The sequence below is a fragment of the Rhodnius prolixus genome, unplaced genomic scaffold (genome assembly GCF_049639745.1).
Source record: "Rhodnius prolixus isolate KJV_2025 unplaced genomic scaffold, Rpr scaffold_3, whole genome shotgun sequence".
In the NCBI taxonomy this organism is placed as follows: Eukaryota; Metazoa; Arthropoda; class Insecta; order Hemiptera; family Reduviidae; genus Rhodnius; species Rhodnius prolixus.
This window is the reverse complement of record NW_027411603.1, coordinates 8,461,221-8,478,949: the sequence shown is the minus strand read 5'-3', so window position 1 is coordinate 8,478,949 and position 17,729 is coordinate 8,461,221. Positions and strand designations below refer to the sequence as shown.

Genomic DNA, 17,729 nt, shown 5'->3' with positions numbered 1-17,729 from the left:
CCTGCCCATTGCCCCTTACTGCCAAAGAAATGGATTCGGCTTCAACCGAGTTACAGGCATCTATTATTCTTTGCTTTAGTTCATCTACAGATGTAATTCCGGCTTGATTCTGATACACCTAGATTTAGAAATGCTTTTAGGTAAGCAGAAATAAGGAAAGAAAGAAAAAAGTTATGAATAATCACCTTGTTTTTCAGGTATCCCCAAAAGAAATAGACCGTAGGTGTTAAGTCCGGTGAACGAGGTGGCCCCCCGTGTCGATATAACCCTCCCATCAAATTTCCTATCGAGATATTTCTTTACATGCCTGATGGTGTTATATCGACACGGGGAACGATTCAATGGCCACCTCTCTCACCGGACTAACAAAAAACTAAGGGAACACGTATTTTTTAGTTTTTTTTCTAACTATCTTAGTTTCCGAGAAAAAGTCGTTATCCATATAGCTTGGGACACCCTGTATACGTTTTCCATAGTTCAGTAGATCTCAAAACGAGCACTCTCCGGGAAAAACTGAAAATGGAAAATCTATACGATCACGGATAAGAGAGAACTTGAAAAAAAAAGAAAAGTTTTGGCCCAAATCTTTGAATTGTTTTTAAAACTTGAAAGTTTTGAGAAGGGCTTGACTCGTCAAATTTACCCCCATCTTATTATCTTTATCATCAAAATCCTGTTACAAACTGTCTCCTCCTGTACGGTGATTTAACTTGTGCCATTAAAGTTAACAAAAATTTGATTTTTTCTTATAAGCAGCCGCTTCTGACCTTTAACTGGTTGGGTAGAAGGGCTAAAAAAAGTTGTTACTAAGAGGAAGGCAGCCATTTTTTTTTTTTTGCCCTTTAAAGAAATCCTCCAACCAGGTTCACTAAACTTCAGACTGTAGCCAGGAAGTTGTACAGTTTATTACCTCTTTATAGTGTACCGATATAATAATAATCCGAACTCCAGGATGTGAATAGAAAACAGTTTCAAAGAAATGATCAGAAACACCTGTTACTGCTTAAAACAACTTTCACTTATACATATTTAACAATCTTATTTATTGAGTTGTCCCGCTAACTTTTAATTTAAACGGAAATCAGGGAGGAAATAGTTTTATTTCTTATTTAAAATTAAATTTCCTTATATTAAAGCGGATATTTCTTTAAGAATAATTCATTTGCTCTGTGCTTCCTGTTAAGGATATTAAACTGCAACTCTTCTTTCCTCTCTCTTTGTCTTCCTTCCTTTCACTTCCAGTTAGAGGAAAGTATTGCCATCTTGTTAAATTCTCAGCGGAACTTGAAAAAAAAAGGATATATCCGGTGAATACTCGATATCAGACAATTTGATCACAATGACTTCCTCCTTAGAAGAAAAAAAAACAGAAGTCCAGAAAACTATGTATGCACATAAAAGGACTTAGAAAAATATTGCTAGTAAGAGGGAAGTCAGAATATACAAATATCCTTCAGGGCAAGTCTACCAACGTTATCCTGCCGCCACAGCCTTCCTAACTTTGTTAGGAGTAACTACTCCAATCCTATAACTTGTCCATCCTTTAAACTTTAAATTAAATTTCATTCCAGACTTTTTTGAATGTTTAAAGAAATTCCGTCGGTAAAGAGATCTAGATGGTTAAGAACTAAAAGAGTCGTTGCCCTTAGCTATGTAAATATACGTACTTTACTATAAAAAATTCTCATATAAACTATTAAATAAAATCCAAGACCTAAACCGGGAATCTGCCTGAATGATAGTGGTTATAAAGCCGGGGATCAGTGGGGGATGCCCAGCTCCGTATCTCGCGAGAGGTTATTTTTTGTTTGAAACAATATTAGTAGCAAAGTAAGGAATATCGTCTGCGCCACCTAATTGGTACCGTCTTTAGCGCGGTGAGTACTGGCTGAATCCCAAACTAGTAAACCTCTATTTCGACCCCTCAACAGTGGTGGCAGCATAAAATCGACCCACTTTCTTAAAACGGCTTGGGTGCACCAGGCTTTTTCACTTTCAAAAACATAAATTCCCGAAACGCGTTCAATCTTGTCTTTTTTACCGTTAGAGATGATAAATGGTGGAATTATATTTTTCACATTATTTTAACTAGGGCTTATTTTCGGGGGATGTCTTATTTTCGGAAAAAGACGGTAGTTAGACGTTAAGCCCCGTCTGAAAAAATAAGTGTCAATTACTTTACTATACTTGATTTATTTTAGACGGAAGTTGAACCCAATAACTTTGTAGGTAGATCTATCTTAGCGGGATTGTGCCCACTAAATTGATGGACGTAAAAAATAGGATATTACTCTTACCTGAACAGATAGAATCACCTAATCCACATTGGCAGAGTACCTAATTGAAATATAAAGCTTTAAAAGTTGCGGCGAGTTTTCGTATTTAAGATTTTAAGTTGAATCAAGCACAGAGTGTGGGAGAGAGAGAGAGAGGGGGTAAACATTTCCCAAAAATCCATTTTTCTGATGATAGAAATCTCAGAAATTGTAAATCGGCTCGATTACAATACTTCCCCTTACATTATGAGAGGATATGAGAAACTATAAGCAATCACCCCACTTGAATAACAAACATGGTGGCAGTTCTGAGAGCTCGAGATTACCATTAATTATTTTAAATAGTAACAGAGCGGGAGGAGGGGAAAAGAAGGTGCCTTTATAATGTAAGCATTAAATGGAAGTTTTCAGTAAACCACGCGCTGTCGGTTTGTAAGCTAATGCTAGGGCTTAATTAGAATCTAAACCGCAAGACCGCTCTCCCATAATGGTATTTTATACCTCCTTCTAGTTCCTTATTTCTAGCTTGAAGTTATCTTTAAAGCGTTGCTCTTGTAAATTACATAACTTGTAAATATATTTATGTAAAAAGTTTAACAATTAGATAGGAATTTAATAGGCTAAAGTTTTTTTTTTTTTTAGCTTCTCACGGTTGTTGGAAAACAAACAAACATAAATTATTCCATTTTCCGGTTTGTGATGTTCACGGCGATATTTAGTGGAAGCAATAAGTCTTATTTCCTATGAATCGCTTTACCGCGGGGGTAGTCAGAGAGAGATTGTCCAACAATAACCAAAAGGTCCTCCACTTTGGCCTGTAGGTAGCAGGCAACCCATATTAGAAATCTAAACTCGAAAAAAAAAATTCTACTCCCTCCTATCTTTTCTAGGACTTAGTGCACCCAAGAACTTAGCAGTGACTTTAAAAATTTTAAAAAAGTACAAGTTCCATCTACCGAGGTGGCTGCCAAGCAACTTCATCTTGAATGTTTTCCCATGACAATGATAGAACTCTCAAGGCAACGGAAGAGCGTCTAAAGGTTTTTCAACAGCGCCAAGAAGTAGAATACCTGCCCTAACAACTTAAGGGCAGAGTGATCTATGAAGGACCACGCATTAGAACAGTGATTCCAAAGTGTGCGCCGTGGCTCCCCGGAGCGCCGCGGTGCCGTCATAAGGGCGCCGCGAAATATTCAATTAAACAATTCGGCAATTTTCTTGTAATTTCCAATTCTCGAATTTTTGCGCCAACAATCGTGTATGCTGACAAAATTTCAAGAATTTAGCAACTTTCAAGTCTTACATTGTTTTCTTTCCAATCCGCATATTTTGAAACGTCTAAATGGATTCAAGACCCATTTAGAACCAAGGCTCCATCAGAATTTACTTCTTTAGAAGAAAAATCTCTTATTGACATGTCTTGCGATAATATTTTAAAGTTAAATTTGGTAGCATGGAACTTTCTGATTTTTGGATATCAGTAAAAAAAGGAATATCCACTGCTTAGTGGTAAAGTTCTACGAATATTAATTCCATTTGCAACATCCTATTGGTGCGAAGCTGGGTTTCCGGCGGTCGCGGTAATAAAAAGTAAATATCGCTCGAAAATTAACGTTGAACAAGAAATGAGGGTAGCCATATCCAATTTTATCCCGAGATTTGAGAAGCTGTGTAGTGAACATCAAACCCGTCTATCCCATTAATAATTTTAATAATGTTAACCATCAATGGACGTTCAATAAATTGTTTGTGAATTTAAAATTCGTGTTTAATCTATTTTTCAACTAACCTAACCACATGGTGGTTGTGGATATACTCGATATGGATATTACCGAAACAAGTGAAATTAGATATTTTATATTATCCCAAGGAAAATAGTAAGTATCTGTTTTTAATTTTCCGCTGTTAAATGGGTAATCGCTTGTGAAAAGGAATGTTTTCCAATTTTTCAAGAAAGTTAAAAATTTAGAAGAAAATCTTATGTATTAAGGGCGCCGCGGAAAAAACTCCGATAATTTAGGGAACCGCAAACCGAAAAAGATCGGGAACCTCTGCATTAGAATGTAGAAATGGCTTCTGATAGAGCCTAATATCCCCCTAGCATCCTCATCTAAACTTTTTCTACACAAAAGTAACTTTTGCTCTCAGATAAATGATAATCTCACTAAAATTTTGATCTTCTCCTGAGTGTGGCAACACTGACTGTCTTCTAGATGAAGGTTAAAGTTAGTCTGGCTGTATGAAGAGCGGCTAAATGGACAATCCGAAGCAATAAAATACCAGGGGATACTTACGAGTATTAAAACTGTCCGTCAGGATCGTCAAAAAGAGGCCCGAAGAAGCGTAACGTTGATGAAAAACTTTGACAATTTTTGTTCTCTTTTTCTGTGAAAGAGAAAATTTTTAAATTTTCTTTAAAGTATGGGGGCAAATCCTCCTTTATAACTGTAATTTCTTTTTTTTTTTTTGTAACAATCCAGGCAACAAACAGGTCCAACGGTTTTCTTTACGCTTAGTGTACTAAAGTTGTAGGTGTATGAGAAGAGGAAATGGTTAGACTTCCCTCTAAAGTACCATTCTTGAATATTGTACCTTCTTACTAATTGGGTAATTATAATAAGATCAAATATGGAAGTACCAATTTTGAAAAAAAATCAGCTGATTGGAAGTTCAACAATTGAATCGAAATGAATCGATTTTTGTTCATTATTTTGAGCTTTTCTTTTTTTGAGCTTGGACAATCGATAATCGACAATCTTTTACCCGAAATTTCAATAATGATACTCCTGGGAAAAGGGATTGGTAGATTCTCTTCTTTTAACGTCTTTTTCGTACTTTAGATGTCAAAAGGGTTATTTCCGATGATATCGCAAAATCAGAAATCCGCGCACGATTACATTGGCTTTTTTTTTTAGTTGGGTAAGAGGAAGTAAGAAAAAATGGTGACTCAGTTCTTTATTGCAATAACTCATCCAGCCAGTAGGCCTCCATTTTGGTCCTGCCAACTTTGGTACGCTTTATTTTGTGGGAGAGGGGGATGGATGAAAACTTCTTTGGTGAAAGAGATAGTGGTAATATATGCAGTGTAGGCGGTCATGACCTCATTTTGTTTTTTTGACAAGATGGCGGCGGGTGGATATCTAATTAAATGAGAGGGAGTGAGAGGGCAGTAGACTTGATCTCTTTGTTCTCATCGTGGTACTGGAGTGATATAAAGAGAAATTTGGGCCAAACAGTTCACCATGTGTTATTATTAGAAAAAATAGGAAGTGATCCCAGCGCATCATCCATTTAGTGAGATCTTCATTGCACAACAGCTAGAGCGTGCTAAATGATTCGAGTTTGTATTAAATCATTCTAAGAGATGGCCTTCGTTCGATTTTTTTTTTTTTCTCGCAAAACGTGGACCGAGTATCAACTCCTATAGTGCACACAATCCGCCAGACGACTGTATCCGATAGATCCCCTACATCGACTACAGTCTGGCAACAACAAACTACGACTTCTCCCTCACATTCTATCTATCGATCACACAACACGCAACTTGCCGACCATTCACCACACATCACCACCACCACCACCACCTACCAGGAACATGGACCATTTCTGCACACCTACCAGTAGCGGGCGGCGGCTCATTCACACAATTCACCAGGGCACAATAGATAACTCTTTGCGGAGGAGGTGATCGTTTCCATTCCCCGACTAGATGCGGAGGGCCGTTTTACTGGTTTCTCTCATTGATTAGAAGGTTTTTCCCTCTCCTCTCTCTCTCTTTTTCTTTGCCCTCTCCACCTTTTGCCACAGCCAACATTACAATCATGAAGATTTTTAAAAATTGAATTTTCACCGGAAGTACACCGGATTCGAAAATGCGGATGCTGCACTTCCTGTGAGATAGAATTGAGCCCCATTTAAGTTTGACCCTCTCTCTTAAACATTTATTACTAATAACTCTGTAAATCTTATCCCGATTTTGATGGATGATTCTGGTTCTTGTTCTTGGATTAATGAGTTTGGATTAAAGAGATTTCTACTTCAATTTACGTCACCGTCTCGCACTACACTTGCTCACTCTAATATCTATACAGGGTGTTCATTTTAAGACGGCTCAAATGCATTTCATGCTTGAAACAGTTAATCTGAACAAAAAATGGTAGAGGAAAAATTTGTTGCCCGTCAACTCTAGTTTCAGAATATGGGACTTGATTTTAGATTCCTGCCCGCATACGCGGCTAACGCGCGACCAAAAGTAAGGGTTCGCAGTTGAATCCCATTTTCATATACACAGTTTTTTTGCTTGTCCAAAATTTCAATGTGGTAGTAGTTTCCCCCTTTTTTTTTTCCTTTTTGGTTACGTCTTAGTGGCAGTAGAGCTGTTGTAGTTCAAGGTGTTTTTGTGACATTGAGCATGGAGCCCATCCCAAAATCTAGAACAACCTTTGGTGGGAGACTGGGATGAAGAATTCAGTTTTTACTGTGTTGCCAAGGAGATGACGAGATTTCAAGGGCAATGTGATTCACAAGAGAGGGTCTCCAGATGTTTACTAGCAAGTGTGCTGTTTCTCATTTGTTTGTTTTTCTAGAGAAAACTGTGTAATGGGGGAAAACTTTTTTATTAACATAAAGAAAACTAGAGCATTAATAAAAGTAAGAAAAACAGGAGAAAAGCCTAGTTTAGGACAAAAAAGCTAATTAATGTTCCCTCTTCTTAATTGATTGCAACCAATTCTGGTCCCTTCTTCTTTGGCTTAACGGTCCTCCAGGAACTTTGCCTCCTCAACACTATTCCTCTCTCTCTAATAATGCACTCCCTTATTCCAGTCCTTACACTGAGATCCCTAGATTAGACTAGATTCAACTAGGGCGGCCACTCAAGGCCACTGCGACTCCTTTGGACCTACCGAGATCCCTAATAACGTCTTAAAACCATTGTCCAGTTAATCTGCATCCTCAATCTAAGGCCTTTACTTCCTTCTAACCCCTCCTGGATGACCAATTCTAGAATCCACCATTATTATTAAACGCCCTATTGTAAGGTTACCAGATTTTTTACCTGAAATCCGGTGACACCTGGCAGCCCCATGTATACAGATGATCGTATTGTTACTTTTGTCGTCCACTGATAAGTGTTAAGTTTCTCAAAGTAAATTCAATACTGTTATTATTATCGTAACTAAAAAATATTGTATAATTATTAATATTTGATAAAACATAATATTCTTGTTCTCATACAATTAAAGTCACAAGTATTTCTGTGATGAATGTATGTATTTTTTTGTAATTTGTCATCTCTTGAACTAAGTTTTGTAGCAAATTCTTGCACAAGTCATAGGAAAGTTAGTAATGATAGTTAACGAGGTCATTCCGGGGACGCTTTTCAACCGGGGACAAGAAGTACGGATTCGGGGACTGTCCCCGGGAAACAGAGACGTCAGGTAACCTTACCCTATTGCTATTTCAGTCTTCCCTTCTTGATCCTTTCGCTGTTCAAATACTGCTTCTGGGTACAACTCATTCTTACGTATTCTCGTATCTTACATCGTAGTGTTATAAGATTTTCCCGATGATCTTGCTCCTCTCCTTAGGGTTAACCGATCACACATGTTCTCTTTTGTTCGCATCAAATTCTCAACTGCATACGCAAACACTAACTTGTAATGGATTTACATAAACTAACAATTTTCGCTGCTTTCAATGGGTACTCTGCGAACTGTTTTTTTACTTCTAATGTAATCCAGAATCAAAAAAAGGTGAACGAAATATCTTCCGGAAGTGGATTAATAAAAATGAAAGTAAAAGAGCAACCGCCATTTTTTTTTTACTGACCTACTCTTTTTTATTGGCCGGGGGGAGTGGCTTACTTTACCATGGATAAATTAAAGGACGAATAGCAGAACAGTAATTCTAGTTTTCAAATTAAGGCACGTGACACTGAAAAATTACAAGAGAAAATATATGGAGCCGACGACTGCAAGCAGAAGATTTTTGTGAAAGAAAAGAGTACAAGATGATCGTTCTTGGGGAAGGATTATGATTAATTTGCAAATGAGTATAGTGTGACAGCTGTTGAGAAGAAGAAGCGATCTTGATGAATGAGAGGAGTCTGTGGGCCGTTTTTGCCATAAAAGCAATAAGGTCCGTTACTTTTTCAAAGATGATGGCTACAAATGAGATATTATTGTTCAAACTACAATATTTTATTTACCAGAATCTTAACATGTTGTAAACAAACAATTAAAAATACGCTTTTTTTATATAAATAGCTTAAACGAATCCTAATGGCAGTGGTTAAATTTCTTCCATCATAAAAAAAGATCAGCCTTCTAAATCGGATACTGTTATATTGCTAAAGATTAGCTTTAGAAATTCTCTTCGCTGTACAGTTGTTTACAAGATTAACCAAAGGAACTTCGAATTAATTTGCAACGCAAGTAATATGGTAGGATAATAATTAGTAGCTAATAATATTGTAATGATAATCCAGATGAACAGCAACAAGAATATCCCTAAATCTCCATGTTAGAATAATATCCAGGCTAATTTATGTGGAGAACTAACTGCCTAAGCTTAGCTTCCGTTAAAGCTTCCCTATTTGAATAAATAAAACGCTGCATTTTAGGTTTAATTCAATTTTTTATTGCACAAATTGTAGCTTCATGGTTAATTATAAACCTGTTTAATTCAGTTAAAAGGTATTTTAAAAAGTTTTAATTTAAATTAATCAGATATTTAAATTTGTTAAATTATATTATGTACGTATACGCAGAGTATGTTATGTGTTACTGGCTGTAGGTGAGCTTGATGTTGATGAGTACGGCCACGAATAAGAGATTATAAAAGTAGCTAATTATTATGTACAGGCAAGAGCGGAACTTTGGATTCGTTTAGGAAGCCTGAAGGCCTGAATAGAATGGATAGCATTAACACTAACTTAGGATCGAGCTTTGAAGTACAATAACTAACTAGGGTGAACTTAAAATATAAAGTATTGCTAAAAGAATTGGCCAAACTGAATGTCAAGTAGAGTAAGGTCGTGAAGAGAGTGTAAGAATGAATCCTCAGGGAGTGGATGCAATGCCCTGAATGCGATTGAGTGTCCTTATATATTCTTTGGCAGCTTCTACTGTTCTGAGCCTATCTGGTCTCCAACTCTTCTAAAAGAATTGGCTAAACTGAATGACGAGTAGAGTAAGGTCGTGAAGAGAGTGTAAGAATGAATCCTCAGTGAGTGAATGCAATGCCCTGAATGCGATTGAGGGTCCCAAGCGGTGGTCTGGCGTCCTTATATACTCAGCTGCTAGGGCAGCTTCTATTATTCTGAGCCCTACCTGGGCTTTAACCCTACTAAAAAAATTGGCTTAACTGAATGACGAGTAGAATAACGTTGTGGGAGAGAGTGTAGAATGAATCCTCAGGAAGTGATTGCGATTGATTGTCCCGAATGGAATGAACTTGGATGTAACGAGATTTGGCTAAATCAAGAACAAAAAGGGATTAAGTCAGAGTGAGTATTCTGATTGTTAACAATGGTGTGCAGGATTTCGATTTTAGGGATTGGATGCCGTACATTTGAAATCCTCACGCCCAGGACTAGTAGTGCTGTGTAGAGTTTCTTTCTTTTTGTTCATAAGAGTCAATTTGGATCGTTTGTCCAAATAGTCTTTCGATCTTTTGGTTCCATAAGTTCATGTCGCTTGAGTAAGGTAATTTGGGGTTGCGTCCGTGATATCGCACATTATTTGTCGGAGTGTGGTAGGAAATCAGATTGAGGGCTAAGTTGTGTTTCAGTCTAAATTTAAATTAAATTTGAAATTTGATTTAGATTAAAAAGTGTTCGCCATTAAATAATAGTCGGCGCTCTATTAATAGGCAAAAGAAGTTCTATTAAAGCTCTTTCTAACAAAGCTACTGTAGATCGATATTTTACGTAGTAGCAAAAAAAAAAAAAAAGCCAATGAAATATTCTCAACTTCCATTTAAGGGGGGTGCGGCGTAAAAAGGGCTCCTAATAATACACCTGTAAAGGTGTTGAATTAGTATTGAAATGAGCGAGCCACCACACACCTGGGTATCATCGTCCCACCATTTCCTCTTTGTCACTATCCTCTTACTTATCCAACAGCTTTGACCCAGCTTTTTTTCCCCATTGGCCTACCCTCCCTTCCCTCCCGTCACCATGGTTGAACCCCTCCGGCCAGACCAACGAACAGGAGCCATAATAGCATCGTTTGATCGTGTTTGTGTATGTGTGGGTGTTTGAGGAGGGACTTCATTGACTTTATTGGTTCTATTTATATAACAAGGTATCACGCTATGTGGCCCACCACCTCTCCTCTTACCTTGCAAAACGTTAGCTCCTTTCCCTCCAGCCCTAGTTCTCCTCATATCTTGATCGTATCCATGGACTTGACCAGTTTTATCTGATCATTTTTTTGTTTGTTTGAGATAAAAACAAAAAAGTCATTATTAAGAGATTATTTTTCAATTAAATTATGGAAAAACTCAGAACAATTATGTGAAACTAACCATTAATCCATTACGGAAATCCGGTCTGCGGTCATTTCATGAACGGTGATAGGCTGATAACACAAAACATCTTACCACAAATATTAAGAAGCCAGTAATAATGGTATATGTATATATCTTGAAGTGGTAGTAAAAGCAACAAGTGCTGGGAAGACATTATGGCACCAAATGGTGCGGTACCATAATTTAGTAGGCTCTACTGTAGTCTGTACAAGCAATAACTTTCAACTTTATGGATAAACGGGCGACGCGAGTTAGTTTCTACGTGACCAAAAAAAAAAGAAGAAAAACCATGAAAATCAAACTGTACGATAATTTATGGTTATTAAGGTGCATTTAATTTTATTATTGGTTCATTTCTTCAGATTTATTCTTGGAGTTACGCTAGCATGAATTTAAAATTCAATCGGGGAATTTAATATTGAAAAAAAAAACCTGGTGAAATTGAACATGCAGACTAGCAGGCTTAGCGCAGGCCCCTGAAAAGTGAGCCGTTTTTTGTTATTCAATTATTTTGATTAATTTGGCCTGGAATCCAGCTTCGAGCAGGGTTGCTTAACCAAAATAGAATGCTCAAGGCGGCGATATGTTCTCGTTCAGATAGTTTGTTCTTTGTTTTAAATTTTGTATCGTTTTGAATAAGTCTCAAAATTTTAAAATGAAAAACGTAACTATTCTGTGATCTTTATATACAATCTCATCACAATCCACTCATACAACATCTATCTTCCAGGTTATTTCCAGATAAAAGTCCTAGACGTCTTATAAGACAGTGGCTTCATGATCTCCTCTCTGATTACGAGAGTCCATAGAAAGAAAGAAAGAAAATAAATTTATTATCCTGGGACTATTGTCCCCTAAGAATAAATACATGTACAGTTAGAGGCTCTATTGGTTTGGCCTGTATTTCAAATATTTATATTCAAAAAATAAACAAGTATTTACAAAAATAAGAATTACAATTAAGGAAATAAATGCATTCCATTATTACTTCGGAGGAAGCTGAGTAGAAAGGAGATAATTGAACAGAAGAAATTTAAAGATGTAAAGAGTAGGAGCGTGGTGGACAGATAATGGTAAGGAGTTCCAGAGAGAGGTAGCGCGAATTTGGAAAGATTTGTTAAAGGATGAAGTCCGGTTTGAGGGAATATAGAGATCACAGTATATTTGCGAGAATGGATCGAGTGGTGCACCAAGAGAAATATCAAGAATTAAAATTTATGGTGACCCACGACTAGGAAAAAAAGACGGGTTTTTAGAAGCAGCGCCGTTACGAATGGTTACCTGTAAATATTTTCAAAGCGAGATATTTTTAGTCCCAAGTATGCTGTTGTCCTATGGCATGGAATGTGTGCGTCAAAAAAATGGTAGCAAATGCGGCAGGAAATTACAGAGGATTTGAATAGGAGGAGAGTTGGATGAAGGCAAAGATAATTGAGATTGAATAGCGCGAAACAGGAAGGCTCAAATTGAAATGCTGAGAACGGAATCCTAGGAAAAGCTAAGTTAAGGCCAACTACGACTTAGATGACGTGAAAATATCTGAGGATTCTGAAAATGTATCTGAAAATAATTAGTTGATTAAACGTTTAAAGTTGAAGATATATAAAACGGCCACCCTATAATAAAAAAAAAAAAAAAAAAAAATAGGGAAAATTGAAGATGAAGATGAGAAGATGGCGGGTTTCTTGAAGAAGAAGCAGTTGCTGAAGATGATATAAGACTTTTAGTGGATCTGCAGGCACAGAAGATAAAATGAACGGCTGGGTCAAGCGGTGGTGGTCATTGCAAGAAGGTATCGCTTTATGTGCTTTTCGCGAGGAGTTTGGACGTTGAGGTGTGGTGAATTCAATTTGAGCGATAAGCTGCCCGGAAACACCCTCTCAAGCAGCTTTGAGGCTAGCGTATGTGCTCTGAGCCATTGGTAATCCCTGGTTAACCGGGGACAATTTATCAAAAGTTCCTCATAGATGGCAGTGTGACTGAATCATAGACCATACTCTCATTATTCTAAATTTCAAGCAATCTGACACAGTACTGAATAAGAAACAAGAAATGCTGAATAAGTGACACGGAAAAGTACTACAACTCCAGGGACAGGAGAGAGATGGTAGAGGGTCTGCATTCGTTCGAAACGCTTAGTCATCGAAATTCAAGCAGGAGATATTTTCCACTCTACTGCTTTTGATTAAAAAATAAGGAGAATAAAAGATATGCACTGCAGGATGCTGGATGCAAATTTCCATAAAATCTGAATAGATATTAGATAGAAGTTGCGAACAGAATATTGAACGCCACTAATTTAGTATTTATAACGTCATAAATATACAACCGCTGGAATCATTAGCTAGTTAGTACGTCATTAATGACTTCCTTATTCAGCTTTTTAAATCTATTTTAAAAATGAGGCAACGTTCAATATTCAATATAATAAATTATTTATCACCTAAAAAAAAAGCTCCAGATACATTTTATATGTATTACAAGTTAAGGTGTTAATAATAGTCTATTTATTTTAAATAACTTCTTTACCGAACAGTGCCGGAGCTTACATTTTTCTGTTAGTAATAATCTCTCATTATCTATGCATTTCCTATCTCTTGCGTGACCCACACAACCGTCCTACATGTCACCTGACAGCTTCCAGTTTCATTCAAGTATTTCTGGAGATCTAGGTGTAATATTTTCTCGTGTTATCTAATCTCTATTTAAAAGATCTGCTTATCCCTCAATCGAGCAATAAGTAAGAGTAATCTGATACAGGAAATGAGGGCGGACCAGAAAGTTGCTTGATCTGCAAAGAAAGAGAGAGGTTGTTGAATCTCAAAAGATAACAGTTTTGGCAGGTATTGTCCTTTTGACAATAATAGACGACTTCCTACAGCCTGGACTAGGTTCCTATTATAATACTGGTGGCATTATTTTTCAATTTAAACCACAATTTTCAAAAATTAGGCATAATCACTATACATTCCATTGTAGCAGAAAATAAAAATATGGTGACTTATTAGAAAGAGTAATAAGTAAAAGTGGAAAATCATTTAGTAAAGGGGTACTTACTGAAAGGGTACTCGCCTGAAATTTGAAGAGAATTCTTGGATTAAAGAGATTGCTGTTGGAAAAAGAAATTTATAAAATTTCCTATAAGATAGTGATCCAAAAGGAACCATTGAGATCGTTGTTGTGGATGTCTAGTTGGAAATATAAAATGGAGCATTGGGGTTCCTGCGAAGAATTATGGGGGTGTAGTTTTTGTAGTCGGTGGTAGTTCGGAGCGGTTAGTGGAGCCCTCCACGCTTCTATTCAGTAAGCCCATAATGGATTCAGCCTCAGTAATGAAGATGAAAACTTTATCGTAGCCTAAAAGCAACATGGAAACGTTGTCATGGAAACGTGAACGGGGAAAAAACCGGTTTTTCCACGACTAAAAATTCTCTATTTGTAGTGGGAGGGAATTAATAACGGTTATAAAGACGTGACTGAAATCACGCATATTACAGAGCTAATTAAGTGCCTCATAAATGGTGCCCCCAGCTGTGCGTTGAACTTCAGATTCAAAAAGAGATTTCAAAGAGAGTGAATAGAAAAGAATGAGCCAAGGCGCAGCTTTGCTGTGACGCAATAGATGACGTAATTAAGTGTTCTTTTAAATAGAGAAGCATACAAGAGAAGTGCATCAGACAAGATGTCTCACCTTTAACCTTTAACTATATCTGCATGGAGTGCAGCGTGATTCGCCATTGTGTGCTTTATGCTCTTCACCATACAACAGCATAAGTGTTGTAAAATCTAAAAGGTTGACGTCAACCACATGCCCTTCTCTTCTGCTGCGACAAGAAACTGCGACTCTTTCATCTTTGCATCTTCTTCATTCACATCTACTTTTCTTTTTATTTTTACTACCTCACTTTTCTTTTGTGTACTTTATTGTTAACTGATAAATATTCATTTATTTGTATCAAAATAAAATTACTAAATTTATTGCAATTATAAAAACAGCAAAATTGTGACACAATGCTGAAAATTCGAAATAGCAATTAAAAAATTAAAAATTATTATAAGAAACTAAGTTAACAGGCGTTATTGATTACTCCAGACCAACTATCTAATCTTTCACTTAATAACAAATGACTGTGATTGACATTTCTGCACTGAAACCCACCTGGACGTACGGTACTGAACTGTGGGGTTCAACGAAATGCACCAATCGAAAATTCTCCGCACTATCATTAACGCTCTATTTTAGGTTTCAAATCTAACCATCCACAAAGACTTAGAAATCCTGTTTTTTTTGTAAGTTCAGGTTGCGCAAGCTCACAATAAAAGCTTTCATCAGAACTTGCAGGTCACATTCCAATCCTTTGTTCCGCCATTTATCATATTATAAGAAGCTCCCCTTGAAAGAGGGGATCTAAAGGGCAGCAGCTGGATTCCAACTTGTGGTCCTAATCCTTTTATAATATTAAGAAATGTTCAATGAGTTGAGGCGCCACGATAGTTGAGGCGGTTATAATGGTTAATATGAGGAATTTATAGTAAAGCATGTTAGGCGGTTATAGGCTAGACCCGCAAATCTAAGATGTATTGCGGTACTAGTCTAGGCCTTGCATTCTATTTAATGTGTTAATATGAGGAATTTAGTAGTAAAGTATGTTTGCTAGTTGCTAATTTGTGGTAGCTGGAGGTAAAGCCTGCCTGAAAAAATAGGCATTACTTTACTTTATTTTTTCTTTATTAAATAAGTTAGCAAAATTTTGATCTCGACTTTTTTATTTTGTTTCAGGTAAGTTCCAGTATTGTTAATTACATGTGGAGAAATTGTTTTCTGTAAGTACTACCTTTTTTAAGGATTTCCAATCCTTGATAATCCTTTAAGAACAATTTTTTTATTAGGAGCGAAATTTGAAAATTTCCGTTGTTTTTATTTTTATGGCATAAACTACCATTACATCTGTTATTATACTGAATTCCAGCTCTAATAACTCTAAGGATTCGATCATTTTCACCTGAGTAATCTGAATATCATCCTTAGAACATGTATCTTTCTTTAATTCTGGTAACTTATAATTTTGTATTTATCCAGGTCGTCAGATTGATGATCCAACGTCATTCTTCTCGTGGTTTCCTAAAAAGATGGCACTCCTCCTGCTTCTTTCCTTTCTATCGCTCACTGTATTGCTCAAAACTTGCGATTCTCTCACAGTGTTTTCCAAACTTTTGTGTCGATTACATTTTTCCAAGAAAGATGGTGTTATCTGGACTTTTTTTCCCCAGCTAAATCTTGGAGCATTCCAAATCATGCCCATTTGGCATTTCTTTTTTTCCAGTTCATCTACCCGATGTGTGAAGCTTAGTTAGGTTTTCAATCTTTTTTTAAGGGACATCATTAATCTGGGTCCAATATCCAAGACTTATTAATGTCTTATGGAACCGAAAAGTAGCAACTTTTGCTGTATATATAAACTGAAAGGTGGTTTAACTTGAAAGATGTCTGTGATGAGTACCAATACTGTAATTTAATCAACTCTTAAATAAAATTAATTTCTTTAAAAAAAATAATAACTATGAGAGGTTATGATTTTTTTTTTCTTTTTTAATCTTTTATTGTAATTTACCACTGCAACAAGCAATTATGGTGAAAGAGAAAAGAAATAAAAGAAAATCATGAGGGGAGAAGGCACCCAGTGGTGCCACTCCAGTAACGTGCTTTGCTCTCACGATAAGAGAAGATCACGAGGCCATCTTCTCTTCAATCTCCTTAGAGGATTACCTGGTAATATGGAGGAAGATTGGTTTTCTATGAGAGGGTTAGGATGAGCTGCTGAAGAGGAATGAAATTTGAAGAAACGAGTGCTAGCAAGATCTGTAATGAAAGGGATTTTGTGGTCATTATGGATAGTGTGAGGTTAGATACATAGAACGGAGCGTTAAGAAGTTTTCGAAGTATTTTTTGACTGTAAAGCCTGGAGGCGTAGTGAGTTAGGTGACGCTTACTCGATCCCCATACTTCGATGCTGTATGACCAAATGGGTCGCAGTAACAGTAGATATAAGAGTTTTTCGTTATGTAGGTTAAGTTTCGAAGAAGTTTTGTAGCGTTGTTTAGTTTCTTGTCTTTTCAGTCTAGTATGGGGGATTCCATGTAAACCGTTTGTCTAGGTGCAGTCTAAGGTAGTATACTTTGTCCACAGTTGGTATAGGAGTTTGGTTATGAATTAAAAATAAAATTTGTAAAAATTTAGAATAATACGTTAAACAATTCAAATAAGTGCTTAAGAAGTAATTTGGGCTTGGTTTAGGCTAGTACTTAGTAACTGACTTAGTCTAGTGTTTAGACAGGGCTGCCCTAAATAATACTTGTTGACTTCAAATCCTCTTCAAGATCGCTTACCAGTTAATCTTAATAATTAGCGCTCGGGAACGGAACATTGAATGTAATTTCCGTAAACAAGTACGTATCCCGTTTTTGTGAAGGACGTTCTATAATTTTATAAGATCTTCGTATCGTGATATTTAGCAAACGCAGAAGAAACTTCTACTTCCGGTTTAAATATATTTCAAAAACTTGGAACAATCAAAGATTCTAAAACGCCAGGAAATTGTAAGGGGAAGTCATTTTTTGTATATTTCTGAAGACTTTTTGAGACTCCTTAATTTTCTTTTTTCTTTTTTTTTTTTGGTACAGAGAGGACAGAAATTCTGTATTGATGTAGATGTTAACGAAATAATAAAGGAAATACGAGGGAGGCAGAGTGAAATATATACGTGAACAAATAAAGAAAACAACTGGTTAACTTTATTCGAGTGGAAGATGTTGTACGAGCGGAAATGTGTGGAAACAAAGAAAAGAGAGGCATCACAGGAAATTCCAGAAGGAGAGACAGGATATTCTACATAAAGTATACGTGCGAAAATGGAAGATATG

General features: G+C 36.6%; 2 protein-coding genes across 12 annotated transcripts in view; one reads left to right on the top strand and one right to left on the bottom strand.

Moving 5' to 3' along the window:
* Positions 1-17,729, bottom strand: part of LOC141453470 (uncharacterized) — a 337,574-nt gene that overhangs the window by 224,559 nt on the left and 95,286 nt on the right. The gene's annotated exons all lie outside the window — the stretch shown is intronic.
* The window catches only part of LOC141453471 (uncharacterized), a 291,215-nt gene that overhangs the window by 187,394 nt on the left and 86,092 nt on the right, over positions 1-17,729 (top strand). For 4 of the 8 annotated variants that reach the window (XM_074126771.1, XM_074126778.1, XM_074126775.1 and 1 more), the window contains one exon: positions 15,589-15,632. The exons of the other annotated variants lie outside the window; for them this stretch is intronic. The gene's annotated coding sequence lies outside the window, so the exon portion shown is untranslated. The remainder of the gene's footprint in view (positions 1-15,588; positions 15,633-17,729) is intronic. 8 annotated transcript variants of the gene reach the window in all.